The sequence below is a fragment of the Pristiophorus japonicus genome, chromosome 1, assembly GCF_044704955.1.
Source record: "Pristiophorus japonicus isolate sPriJap1 chromosome 1, sPriJap1.hap1, whole genome shotgun sequence".
Lineage (NCBI taxonomy): Eukaryota > Metazoa > Chordata > Chondrichthyes > Pristiophoridae > Pristiophorus > Pristiophorus japonicus.
The window spans coordinates 167,122,225-167,136,839 of NC_091977.1; the positions used below are offsets into that span (position 1 = coordinate 167,122,225).

Consider the following 14,615-nt stretch of genomic DNA (forward strand, 5'->3'; position numbering starts at 1 on the left):
CATTCTTATTTCTCATCCATGCTGCCCCTTGGCGACATCATCTGAAAACACAGCGTCAGTTTCCACATGTACGCTGACAACACCCAGCTCTAGCTCATCACCACTTCTCTCGATCCCTCCACAGTCTCTGAATTGTCAGACTGCTTGTCCGACATCCAGAACTGGATGAGCAGAAATGTTCTCCAACGAATTATTGGGAAGACAAAACCCATTGTTTTTGGTCCCGCCACACACTCCGTTCCCTAGCCACTGACTCCAACCCTCCGAGAGGCGGGAGTTCCTGGCGTTGGTGAGGCCTATAAAGGCCCAGCGGCAGCGAGAGGCGTACCTGTGCAGCTGCAGCGGGGAGAGAAGGTAAAAAGAAGTAGAAAGAAATCAAAAGGTGACGTCACAGCCAAGAGGGTAAGTGATTGGCTGGTGATTGGTGAGTAGTTTTTCTTTTTTCTCTTCTATAACAGTGAGTAACTTTTAACATTGTTGTTGCCAATTTAAGTGTATCTAAGGGTTAAGTCATGACAGGAGAGCTCGGTCGGGTGTTATGCTCCTCCTGTACCATGTGGGAACTCAGGGACGACACCAGTGTCCCTGACGACTAGATCTGCAGGAAGTGTATCCACCTCAAGCTCCTGACGGTCCGCGTTGCGGAGTTGGAGCTGAGGGTGGATTCACTCTGGAACATCCACGATGCTGAGAATGACGTGAGTATCACGTGTAGCGAGTTGGTCTTACCGCAGGAGAAGGGTCCACAGCCAGCTAGGGAATGGAAGACCAGCAGGAAGAACAGTGCAAGGAAGGTAGTGCAGGAGTCCCCTGTGGTCATCCCCCTGCAAAACAGATACACTGCTTTGGGTACTGTTGAGGGGGATGACTCATCAGGGGAGGGCAGCAGCAGCCAAGTTCATGGCACCTTGGCTGGCTCTGTTGCACAGGAGGGCAGGAAAAAGAGTGGGAGAGCAATAGTGATAGGGGATTCAATTGTAAAGGGAATAGATAGGCGTTTCTGCGGCCGCAACCGAGACTCCAGGATGGTATGTTGCCTCCCTGGTGCAAGGGTCAAGGATGTCTTGGAGCAGGTGCAGGACATTCTAAAAAGGGAGGGAGATCAGCCAGTTGTCGTGGTGCACATTGGTACCAACGACATAGGTGAAAAAAGGGATGAGGTCCTACGAAACGAATTTAAGGAGCTAGGAGCTAAATTAAAAAGTAGGACCTCAAAAGTAGTAATCTCGGGATTGCTACCAGTGCCACGTGATAGTCAGAGTAGGAATCGCAGGATAGCGCAGATGAATACGTGGCTTGAGCAGTGGTGCAGCAGGGAGGGATTCAAATTCCTGGGGCATTGGAACCGGTTCTGGGGGAGGTGGGACCAGTACAAACCGGACGGTCTGCACCTGGGCAGGACCAGAACCAATGTCCTAGGGGGAGTGTTTGCTCGTGCTGTTGGGGAGGATTTAAACTAATATGGCAGGGGGATGGGAACCAATGCAGGGAGACAGAGGGAAACAAAAAGGAGGCAAAAGCAAAAGACAGAAAGGAGATGAGGAAAATTGGAGGGCAGAGAAACCCAAGGCAAAGAACAAAAAGGGCCACTGTACAGCAAAATTCTAAAAGGACAAAGGGTGTTAAAAAAACAAGCCTGAAGGCTTTGTGTCTTAATGCAAGGAGTATCCGCAATAAGGTGGATGAATTAACTGTGCAAATAGATGTTAACAAATATGATGTGATTGGGATTACGGAGACGTGGCTCCAGGATGATCAGGGCTGGGAACTCAACATCCAGGGGTATTCAACATTCAGGAAAGATAGAATAAAAGGAAAAGGAGGTGGGGTAGCATTGCTGGTTAAGGAGGAAATTAAGGCAATAGTTCGGAAGGACATTAGCTTGGATGATGTGGAATCTATATGGGTAGAGCTGCAGAATACCAAAGGGCAAAAAATGTTAGTGGGAGTAGTGTACAGACCTCCAAACAGTAGTAGTGATGTTGGGGAGGGCATCAAACATGAAATTAGGGGTGCGTGCAATAAAGGTGCAGCAGTTATAATGGGTGACTTTAATATGCACATAGATTGGGTTAACCAAACTGGAAGCAATACGGTGGGGGAGGATTTCCTGGAGTGCATAAGGGATGGTTTTTTAGACCAATATGTCGAGGAACCAACTAGGGGGGAGGCCATCTTAGGCTGGGTGTTGTGTAATGAGAGAGGATTAATTAGCAATCTCGTTGTGCGAGACCCCTTGGGGAAGAGTGACCATAATATGGTGGAATTCTGCATTAGGATGGAGAATGAAACAGTTAATTCAGAGACCATGGTCCAGAACTTAAAGAAGGGTAACTTTGAAGGTATGAGGCGTGAATTGGCTAGGATAGATTGGCGAATGATACTGAAGGGGTTGACTGTGGATGGGCAATGGCAGATATTTAGAGACCGCATGGATGAACTACAACAATTGTACATTCCTGTCTGGCGTAAAAAATAAAAAAGGGAAGGTGGCTCAACCGTGGCTATCAAGGGAAATCAGGGATAGTATTAAAGCCAAGGAAGTGGCATACAAATTGGCCAGAAATAGCAGCGAACCCGGGGACTGGGAGAAATTTAGAACTCAGCAGAGGAGGACAAAGGGTTTGATTAGGGCAGGGAAAATGGAGTACGAGAAGAAGCTTGCAGGGAACATTAAGGCGGATTGCAAAAGTTTCTATAGGTATGTAAAGAGAAAAAGGTTAGTAAAGACAAACGTAGGTCCCCTGCAGTCAGAATCAGGGGAAGTCATAACGGGGAACAAAGAAATGGCGGACCAATTGAACAATTACTTTGGTTCGATATTCACTGAGGAGGACACAAACAACCTTCCGGATATAAAAGGGGTCGGAGGGTCTAGTAAGGAGGAGGAACTGAGGGAAATCCTTATTAGTCGGGAAATTGTGTTGGGGAAATTGATGGGATTGAAGGCCGATAAATCCCCAGGGCCTGATGGACTGCATCCCAGAGTACTTGAGGAGGTGGCCTTGGAAATAGTGGATGCATTGACAGTCATTTTCCAACATTCCATTGATTCTGGATCAGTTCCTATGGAGTGGAGGGTAGCCAATGTAACCCCACTTTTTAAAAAAGGAGGGAGAGAGATAACAGGGAATTATAGACCGGTCAACCTGACATCGGTAGTGGGTAAAATGATGGAATCGATTATTAAGGATGTCATAGCAGTGCATTTGGAAAGAGGTGATATGATAGGTCCAAGTCAGCATGGATTTGTGAAAGGGAAATCATGTTTGACAAATCTTCTGGAATTTTGTGAGGATGTTTCCAGTAGAGTGGACAAGGGAGAACCAGTTGATGTGGTATATTTGGACTTTCAGAAGGCTTTCGACAAGGTCCCACACAAGAGATTAATGTGCAAAGTTAAAGCACATGGGATTGGGGGTAGTGTGCTGACATGGATTGAGAACTGGTTGTCAGACAGGAAGCAAAGAGTAGGAGTAAATGGGAACTTTTCAGAATGGCAGGCAGTGACTAGTGGGGTACCGCAAGGTTCTGTGCTGGGGCCCCAGCTGTTTACACTGTATATTAATGATTTAGACGAGGGGATTAAATGTAGTATCTCCAAATTTGCGGATGACACTAAGTTGGGTGGCAGTGTGAGCTGCGAGGAGGATGCTATGAGGCTGCAGAGCGACTTGGATAGGTTAAGTGAGTGGGCAAATGCATGGCAGATGAAGTATAATGTGGATAAATGTGAGGTTATCCACTTTGGTGGTAAAAACAGTGAGACAGACTATTATCTGAATGGTGACAGATTAGGAAAAGGGGAGGTGCAACGAGACCTGGGTGTCATGGTACATCAGTCATTGAAGGTTGGCATGCAGGTACAGCAGGCGGTTAAGAAAGCAAATGGCATGTTGGCCTTCATAGCGAGGGAATTTGAGTACAGGGGCAGGGAGGTGTTGCTACAATTGTACAGGGCCTTGGTGAGGCCACACCTGGAGTATTGTGTACAGTTTTGGTCTCCTAACCTGAGGAAGGACATTCTTGCTATTGAGGGAGTGCAGCGAAGGTTCACCAGACTGATTCCCGGGATGGCGGGACTGACCTATCAAGAAAGACTGGATCAACTGGGCTTGTATTCACTGGAGTTCAGAAGAATGAGAGGGGACCTCATAGAAACGTTTAAAATTCTGACGGGGTTAGACAGGTTAGATGCAGGAAGAATATTCCCAATGTTGGGGAAGTCCAGAACCAGGGGACACAGTCTAAGGATAAGGGGGAAGCCATTTAGGACCGAGATGAGGAGGAATTTCTTCACCCAGAGAGTGGTGAACCTGTGGAATTCTCTACCACAGAAAGTTGTTGAGGCCAATTCACTAAATATATTCAAAAAGGAGTTAGATGGAGTCCTTACTACTAGGGGAATCAAGGGGTATGGTGAGAAAGCAGGAATGGGGTACTGAAGTTGCATGTTCAGCCATGAACTCATTGAATGGCGGTGCAGGCTAGAAGGGCCGAATGGCCTACTCCTGCACCTATTTTCTATGTTTCTATGTTTCTCCCTAGCATCAGTCTAAGGCTGAACTGTACTGTTCGTAACTTTGGTGTCATATTTGACCCTGAAATAATTTTCTGACCACACATCCGTGGCATAACTAAGACTGCCTATTTCCACCTCCGTAACATCACACATCTTCACCCTTGCCTCAGTTCATCTGCTGCTGAAACCTTGATCCATGCCTTTGTTACCTCTGAACTTGACTATTACAATGCAATCCTGGTTGGCCTCCCATGATCTACTCTACTGAAATTTCAGGTCATCCAAAACTTGGCTACCTGTGTCCTAACTCGCACCAAGTCCAGTTCACCCATCATCCCTGTGCTCGCTGACATACAATGGCTCCCAGTTAAGCAATGCATCAATTTCAAAATTCTCATGCTGGGAAAATTGTGGACTGTAAACAGTTGGATATGTACATTGTGGGATGTATTGTACATAACCAGTTAATGTAGGTTTTAATTGTACATAACTGGGGGAATAGGATAACTGTAAACAGTTGGATATATACATTGCGAGAGAAATTAAGCATAACCAATTAATGTAGGAGCATATACATTACGAAGTTTAAGGTTTTAATTGTATGTAACTGGGGGAATTGGGGCATGTGAATCTAAAATCGGTAAGCTAGAGATTTGTAGTTTTGATTTTTGGTCTTAAATAAGTATGCGGTCGTGTTGAACTCGGAACTTAGAGTCATTTTTAATCTTTTTCATGAAAGTTCATTTTATTGGAAAATCTCAATGTTCTTATAAGTCTTGATGTTCGAAACCCGTAGGAAAAAGTCTTACATAGTCAAAAGTCTTACATAGGCAATGGGTTCCCAATCTCACCCATAGGTCAATTTCTGGACGGAGACAGAGACAGAGAGAGAGAAAGAGACTGGGCCCCCATTCCCAGCTAATTCTGGGCTGTGAGAGGGTAGTTCTAATTCACTGGGGTAGATTGTTGACGGTGTAAAACGGGTGATCATGAGTCGGGTGCTCATTTTACATCTTTCCCATTGATCTCAATGTAAATAAAAATGGGGCAAAGTGGGGGTTGGTTGGATTCAAGTCTGATGCTGTTTCTGATGCAGCAGCACAGCTCAAAATTCTCCCTTTGTTCTGAGAGTGACTGCATACCCTCCCCACACCCCCAAACTCACCCCACACCCACAATCCCACCCTGATACCCCACACCCCCAAACTCATTCCAATACCCATCCCACACCCATAAACCCTTTTAGGAAGAAGGGTGGGGAGTCTAAGCGTGCCTCACCCCTTTAAGGATTTTAAAGTGAATAAAAATCCGGTATTAACGCCACCTCCAGACTTTCAAAATCGTAGGACGAATACGTGGCTTGTAAGAGGCTGAAGTTGCTGAATATGACGTAATTTCATTAAACTGGAACTGCACAGGTGCGAGAAATTCTAAAGGAAAATCGTGACTTTTTCCAGTTGACTCTCGACTTCACGAATTGGGGCAATTTTTAAAATTAAAAATCGCATGTCTCATGCTTCATTCGCGAGAGTTGGCATTACTGGGTTGTGTTTATCTTTCTCCCAGTAGCAGCTGTCAGTGAGCTCCATGTTAATGTCAAGTTTCACTGTTACCAGTGATACAATGTTGTCGGTGTGTCTCAAAGACACTATGGTATTAGATACATGCATATGTGTCAAAACAAATCAACATTGCTTTAAAATACATCAAAAAATGTTAATAGTGATACTAAGGTCCGAGCATGTCTAGTCAGGGGACAGGTAGCACAATAGATCGACGGTGAGAGATCACGGCGGAGGTGGGGCGAATGTTTGGCGGAGGAGCGGCGAGAGATCGTGGCGGAGATGTGGCAAATTAGGGTACGGGGCCCAGAAGAACCGAGGGCCCAGGGGCAGCACGGGCCAGCCCACACTGCGATACGTGTGCGCGTTAGGTCCGTGCAGCAGAGCAGGTTTCCAGTCGTCCTGGTTAACCCTTGCCACTGGATAAAGGCCTAGCTCTGACAAGCCCGTGTGGTGGCTGGTGTGCAATGGTCACCACATGTTAAAAAAATTCACGCACAGGCATCTTCCACCCCCTCAATTGGAGTTCAGGACCTGGAACATCAGGTCCTTCATTGAAACACCTGTGAACTTGTGGAAGCAAGTCATCCTCATTCGAGGGACTGCCTATGATGTTGAGCACAATAGATCAAAAGCTGGCTAGTAGGGGTTAAGGGCTGCTGGCAAAAGGGATTGGTGCTGGGACGACTGTTGTTCACAATTTACATTCATGATTTGGACTTGGGAATTGAAAGTACAATTTCGAAATTTGCAAATTACAACAAATTAAGGGTGTAGTTAATAAAAAGGAAGATTGCAACAAAGTACAGGAAGACATTAATAAAATTGTAAAATGGTGTGTAATTGGCAAATTCATTTCAATACAGATAAGTGTGAGGTGGTGCATTTTGGTCGAAAGAATAACCATGCCACATACTGCTTGGATAATAGGAGTCTGCACGAGGGTAGAGGAGGAAATGGATCTAGGGGTACAGATACACACATCACTAAATTAGCGACACAGGTTAATAAGGCCATTAAAAAAGAAAAACAAGCATTGGGGTTCATTTCTAGAGGGATAGAATTGAAAAGCAATTCAATTGTATTAAACTTGTATAGAACCTTGGTTACACCGCATGTGGAGTACTGCGCACAGTTCTCGTCTTCATATTATTAAAAAAAGATATCGAGACATTGGTAAAGGTGCAAAAAGATTCACAAGAAAGATAACAGAACTGAGATAATATACTTATCAGGACAGATTCCGGCTCTTTTCTCCAGAAAAGAGGAGGTTGAGGGGTGACCTGATCAAGATCTTTAAGGTAATAAAAGAGTTTGATAGGGTAGACATAGAAAAAAACATTTCCAAAATTATGAAGAAAGGTTGAGCAAGTTGGGCCTATACCCATTGGAGTTTAGAAGACTGAGAGGTGAGCTTATTGAAATGTATAAGATTCTGAGGGTGCTTGACAGAGTAGATGCAGAGTGGCTGTTCCCCTTGTGGGGGAATCTAGAACTAGGGGGCATAGTTTCATAATAAGGGGTCGCCCATTTAAAACGGAAATGAGGAAGAATGTCTTCTCTCAGAGGGTCGTCAATCTTTGGAATTCTCTACCCCAGAGAGCTGTGGAGGCTGGGTCATTGAATATATTTAAGGTGGAGATAGACAGATTTTTGAAAGATAAGGAAGTGAAGAGTTATGGGGAGCGGGCAGGGAAGTGGAGCTGAGCCCAAGATCGGATCAGCCATGATCTTATTGAATGGCGAAGCAGGCTCGAGGGGCCAAATGGCCTACTCCTGCTCCTAATATGTTCTTATGTAGATGTCATAAATAGAAGATTGCCACTAATAATTCAGGAGAAACTTCTTCACCCAAAGAGTGGTACGAATGTAAAATGCACTACCACAAGGAGTAGTTGAGGCAAATAGCAAAGATGCATTTAAGGGGAAGCTAGGGTAAGCACGTGCAGGAGAAAGGAATAGAAGGTTATGCCGATAGGAATGGAAGGAGGCTCATGTGGAACATAAACACTGGCATAGACCATTTGGGCTGAATGGCCTAATTTTGTGCTGTAAACTCGATGTACATTTTGACAACAGTCTTGCTGTGTTTAAGCTTCTTGCAATTTGCCAAACTATTGCTGTGATTTTGGAAATCAGATGTCACAAGAACATAAGAATTAGGAACAGGAGTAGGCCATCTAGCCCCTCGAGCCTGCTCCGCCATTCAACAAGATCATGGCTGATCTGGCCGTGGACTCAGCTCCACTTACCCGCCCGCTCCCCATAACCCTTAATTCCCTTATTAGTTAAAAATCTATCTATCTGTGACTTGAATACATTCAATGAGCTAGCCTCAACTGCTTCCTTGTGCAGAGAATTCCACAGATTCACAACCCTCTGGGAGAAGAAATTCCTTCTCTTTTCAAAGTTCCTAAGATGGAGCATTTCTGAGAATTTGAAAATGTGGATACACAACATTGCTATTCTAACAACCTGACACTAACACTTATATGCATTTACATTAACACACATACATTGGTTTCTTCAAACATTCTTAAATTTGACATTACCCTGCATAATTTCAGTTCATATTATTAATGACTTTTCAGATCATGCGCATTGTGTTCTGATTTAAATGTGTCAATTATACTGTTTTTTTTGGATTGTCTTGAATTTACAATTGTACAGGGCCTTGGTGAGGCCACACCTGGAGTATTGTGTACAGTTTTGGTCTCCTAACCTGAGGAAGGACATTCTTGCTATTGAGGGAGTGCAGCGAAGGTTCACCAGACTGATTCCCGGGATGGCGGGACTGACCTATCAAGAAAGACTGGATCAACTGGGCTTGTATTCACTGGAGTTCAGAAGAATGAGAGGGGACCTCATAGAAACGTTTAAAATTCTGACGGGGTTAGACAGGTTAGATGCAGGAAGAATGTTCCCAATGTTGGGGAAGTCCAGAACCAGGGGACACAGTCTAAGGATAAGGGGGAAGCCATTTAGGACCGAGATGAGGAGGAATTTCTTCACCCAGAGAGTGGTGAACCTGTGGAATTCTCTACCACAGAAAGTTGTTGAGGCCAATTCACTAAATATATTCAAAAAGGAGTTAGATGAAGTCCTTACTACTAGGGGAATCAAGGGGTATGGTGAGAAAGTTGCATGTTCAGCCATGAACTCATTGAATGGCGGTGCAGGCTAGAAGGGCCGAATGGCCTACTCCTGCACCTATTTTCTATGTTTCTATGTTTCTATGTTTCACTTTTGAAATCCTAATTCAGCCAGTAAAATTGTAATAAACCAGTCTTTCCTACTTTGAGGGGTGGTGCTTGCCTTTTGGGGGCCCCATACAAACGTTCTGATTGGGACCCCTACATTTTACTAGACAACGATACTAAATACTACCTACTTAATCTGGTGTCAAATCCACACACATACAATTGTGAAAAGGCATGTTTGCAATCGGTCATATAACAAGTTGACAAAATGAGAAGCGATAGATGACAAAAATGACATTGAATGATTATAAGGTCTTGAAACACCCATGTTGTTTCAGTGTATGAGCTGTCTGACACCTTAGGAGACTATCTTTTTGTACTTCAGCTGCAGTGAATTCATGTATAATATCTGATTGGTAGAGTGGTACTTACAGTTTGTAAGAACTGAATTTGACTTCTACTACTTCAGCCATGACTACAGAAGAGTGCTGCGATCCGAGCCCGCTGCAGGATGCTCTGTGCCACCTCAATTACGATTTTATCACTCACTGACTTGCACTCTCTCACTCAGTAACTCACCATTTAATTCTCTTATTCACTTACTGTCATGTATCTCACACTACTGTATATAACTATATCTTACCATGCTATACATGACTGTAACTGGATATGATCTGTAACAATAAACATACCTTACCACCAGGGGTGCGCTTGCAGGAGACACTCCATACCTGTCCCACTGAGGTATATAAAGGGAGGTCTCAGGCAAGTGCAGCACTGGAGAGCTGTGAATTAAAGGTGCAGGTCCTGAGTGACCTTGACTTCAGCATGTGTCTCGTGTAAGTCAGTACATTGGAGTCAGGACTTAACAGTGGCGACGAGTTACGGGATCACAGAATGGCTACCAACAGCTCAGATGAGAAATACAATGCTGGAGACAATTGGGATGATTTTATAGAAAGGCTCCAGCAAAGCTTTGTGACCAAAGACTGGCTGGGCGATGATAAGACAGACAAGAGAAGAGCCCATCTCTTGACCAGGTGTGGCTCAAAAACATACGCTTTAATGAAAGACCTGCTGGCACCCGAGAAACCAGCAAGTAAGTTGTTTGAGGAGTTGAGCACACTGGTGAGAGACCACCTGAAGCCAGTGAGCAGCCTACACATGGCCAGACACAGGTTCTACAACTACAGACGCTGTGTGGGCCAAAGCATACCCGACTTCGTGGCGGAACTTCGGAGGCTGGTTAGTTCATGTGAGTTCCTCGATGAACTAAGGAGAGAAGTACTGAGAGACTTTTTTTATTGAAGGAATAGGCCACGCAGGCATATTCCGAAAGCTTACAGAGACTCGGAACTTGACTCTAGAGGCAGCAGCACTGGTCGCACAGACGTTTTTGGCAGGCGAAGAAGAAACGAGGCCGATCTATACTTCGGGTACGACAACCAACGAGGCATCGGAACAAGGGGTTCACATTGTGAAACAAACCGCTATCCCCACACACAGACAAAGGCAAGAGAGCAGACCTTTGACAGCAGACAGTGGCGCCAGAAGCCATCAAAATCAAGGGCCACAGGAACAGCCGATCACACCTCATCAACCCACAATGCGAGCAATCAACAACAGATTGAGAGAAGCTCAAGGGAGATCAGCCAGATGCAGCTCATCCTTTGGAAACAATGGAAACGGTCTATGTTAGAGATGTGGGGAAAGGCACTCAACCAAGATGTGTCGATTTCAGCATGCTGTTTGCAAAAACTGCATCTACACAGGACATTTGGCCCGCATGTGCAGAAAAACAGCAGCTCGGCTGGTATACGAATCGGAAGGGTCGGAAAGCGGACCAGAAGACAGTTGGAACAGTGCACGGGACGCCGAGGTACAGCGGGTCAACATGATTAATGTCCACTGTTCTTACACCAAGATGCCTCCAATTATGATGAGGGTTCTACTCAACGGGATATCCGTCAACATGGAACTGGACACGAGGCCAGTCAATCCCTCATGAGTGTTCAACAATTTGAACAGCTGTGGCCGCACAAAAACAACAGACCAAAACTCACAAACATCGACACCAAACTAAAGAGCTATACTAAAGAAATCATCCCAGTCCTTAGCAGCGCCATGCTCTCAGTCGCACACAAAGGGATGGTGAACCGACTTTCCTTGTGGATTGTCCCCAGGGATTCCCCAGCCCTGTTGGGGAGAAGCTGGCTAGCAGAACTTAATTGGAAATGGGATGATGTTCACGCCATGTCGTCAGAGGAACGGACCTCCTGTTCAACAGTTCTAAGCTGTTTTGAACATCTCTTTCAACCAGGTGTGGGCACCTTCAAAGGGGCTAAAGTTAGAATCTACATCACACAGAATGCCAGACTGGTCCATCACAAGGCTAGAGCTGTGCCTTATGTGATGAGGGAAAAGATTGAAAACGAACTGGACCGGCTTCTGCGGGAAGGCATAATTTCTCCCGTGGAATTCAGCGACTGGGCAAGCCCCATCGTCCCCGTCATGAAGCCTGATGGATCCGTGCGAATCTGTGGGGATTACAAGTCTACCATAAACAGAGTCTCCCAACAGGACCAATACCCGCTGCCCAAAGCGGAGGACCTATTTGCCACGTTGGCTGGAGGAAAACATTTCTCGAAACTTGAGCTCACATCTGTGTATATGACGCAAGAACTGACCGAAGAATCTAAGCTACTCACCACCATCAACACACATCAAGGTCTTTCTGTGTACAATCGATGCCCATTCGGCATCAGGTCGGCAGCTGCCATATTCCAGCGCAACATGGAGATTCTGCTCAAGTCCATCCCGGGGGCGGTTGTGTTTCAAGATGACATACTCATCACGGGCAGGGACACCGACTCTCATCTCCACAATCTTGAGGAAGTACTAAGTCGATTGAAGCGGGTAGGCCTAAGAGTTAAGAAATCCAAGTGTCTGTTTCTCGCGCCTGAGGTTGAATTTTTGGGCAGAAGGATTGCCGCTGATGGAATCCGCCCAACCAAATCCAAAACCGAAGCGATTCGCCTGGCACCCAGGCCCCGGAATGTCTCGGAACTGCGCGCCTTTCTCGGGCTACTCAATTACTTTGGGAACTTTATGCAGAACTTGAGCATGCTGCTGGAGCCTCTCCACGTGCTACTCAGAAAGGGGTGCGATTGGTTTTGGGGGGACGCCCAAGAATACGCCTTCAATAAGGCACGCAACCGTCTATGTTCCAAGAGTGTTTTAGCCTTTTTTGACCCAGGTAAAAAGTTAGTCCTTACGTGTGCTGCGTCAGTGTACGGGGTCAGGTGCATTTTACAGCACGTCAATGATGCGGGTAAATTGCAGCCTATTTCTTATGCCTCCAGGTCACTTTCGCGGGCAGAGCGCGGGTACGGTATGGTTGAGAAGGAGGCGCTCGCGTGCGTGTACGGTGTCAAAAAGATGCACCAATACCTTTTCGGGGCCAAATATGCATTAGAAACCGACCACAAACCCTTCACGTCCCTACTATCCGAGTGCAAGGCAATCAACGCCAACGCCTCGGCGTGCATTCAGCGGTAGGAACTCATGCTGGCGGCTTACGACTACACGATAAGGCACAGACCAGGCACAGATAACTGTGCCGACCCCTGGCGACCACAGAAGGGTCCGACGAACAGGAATGTGAGATGGTCATGGCAATCAATGCCTTTAAATCCACAGGTTCGCCCATGACGGCTCGCCAAATCAGAGCCTGGACGACCAGCGACCCCACGTTATCTCTAGTTAAAAGATGCATTTTAACCGGTGACTGGGCAGAGGCTCGCGATGCCTGCCCCGAGGAGGTCAAACCCTTCCATAGGTGCATGCATGAACTCTCACTACAGGCAGACTGCCTGATGTGGGGCAGCCGAGTAGTTATGCCTTTACGAGGCAGGGAGGCGTTTGTCCGGGCACTAGCACCCGGGGATCGTTCTTATGAAGGCCATAGCCAGATCTCATGTCTGGTGGCCTGGCATTGACGCGGACTTGGAGCTCTGCGTCCGTCGGTGCACCATGTGTGCCCAACTCAATAATGCCCCCAGGGAAGCCCCCCTAAGCCCCTGGCCCGCCAAACCGTGGTCGCGGGCGCATGTAGATTATGCGGGCCCATTCATGGGCAAAATGTTCCTCGTAGTCGTTGATGCATTTTCAAAATGGATTGAGTGCACCATTTTAAACTCGAGCACCTCCTCCACCACTGTGGAGAGACTTAGAACCATGTTTGCGACGCACGGCATTCCTGACATATTGGTCAGTGATAATGGTCCGTGCTTCACCAATGCAGAATTTCACGATTTTATAGTTGACCATGGTATAAATCACGTTAAGACCGCACCTTTCAAACCGGCCTCCAATGGCCAGGCGGAGCGAGCAGTGCAGATCATTAAACAAGGCATGCTCAGAATCCAAGGTCCCACGCTGCAGAGCCACCTGTCACGACTGCTGCTGGCATACAGATCTCGTCCTCATTCGTTGACTGGGGTTCCCCCCGCGCAACTATTGATGAAACGAACCTTAAAGACCAGGCTTTCATTAATCCTCCCAGACATGCATGAAATTGTTGAGGCTAAGCGTCAAAAGCTAACTGAGTACCATGACCAAAATTCGAAGGGGAGGTGGAATGAGATAGGGGACAAAGTGTTTGTGCTAAACTATGGCCGGGGTCCCAAATGGCTTGCAGGGATAGTAACAGACAAAGAGGGAAACAGGCTACTGGTTGTACAAATGGACAATGGCCAAACCTGCCGGAGGCATGTAGACCAAGTAAAAAGTAGATTCACTGATAACACTGAAGAACCAGAGGCAGACTACAATGTGGAACTCACACCACACCTGGTGGACAGACAGGTGGAACAGCCTGAGGAAAGGGCAGTCTCAACAGACAGCCCAGGCGAGACACCAGCAATCACACCAAACGAAAAACAGGCACCAAGGCAAACAACTGAACCACAACTAAGATGCTCCACGCGAGAGCGCAGACCACCTGAGAGACTGAATCTATAAAGGCGATAAGACCTTGGGGGAGGGTGATGTCATGTATCTCACATTATTGTATATAACTGTATCTTACCATGCTATACATGACTATAACTGGATATGACCTGTAACAATAAGCATACCTTACCACCAGGGGTGCACTTGCAGGAGACACTCCATACCTGTCCCACTGAGTTATATAAAGGGAGGTCTCAGGAAGTGCAGCACTGGAGAGCTGGAATTAAAGGTGCAGGGCCTGAGTGACCTTGACTTCAGCATGTGTCTCGTGTAAGTCAGTACATTGGAGTCAGGACTTAACACTTACTTTCCCATGTA

At 46.3% G+C, this 14,615-nt stretch overlaps 2 protein-coding genes across 4 annotated transcripts in view; one reads left to right on the forward strand and one right to left on the reverse strand.

Annotated features, from left to right (window-relative positions):
- The window catches only part of erap2 (endoplasmic reticulum aminopeptidase 2), a 95,347-nt gene that overhangs the window by 73,823 nt on the left and 6,909 nt on the right, over positions 1-14,615 (reverse strand). The window lies entirely within an intron of this gene.
- LOC139266875 (endoplasmic reticulum aminopeptidase 1-like) overlaps positions 1-14,615 on the forward strand; it is a 124,711-nt gene that overhangs the window by 2,698 nt on the left and 107,398 nt on the right. The window lies entirely within an intron of this gene.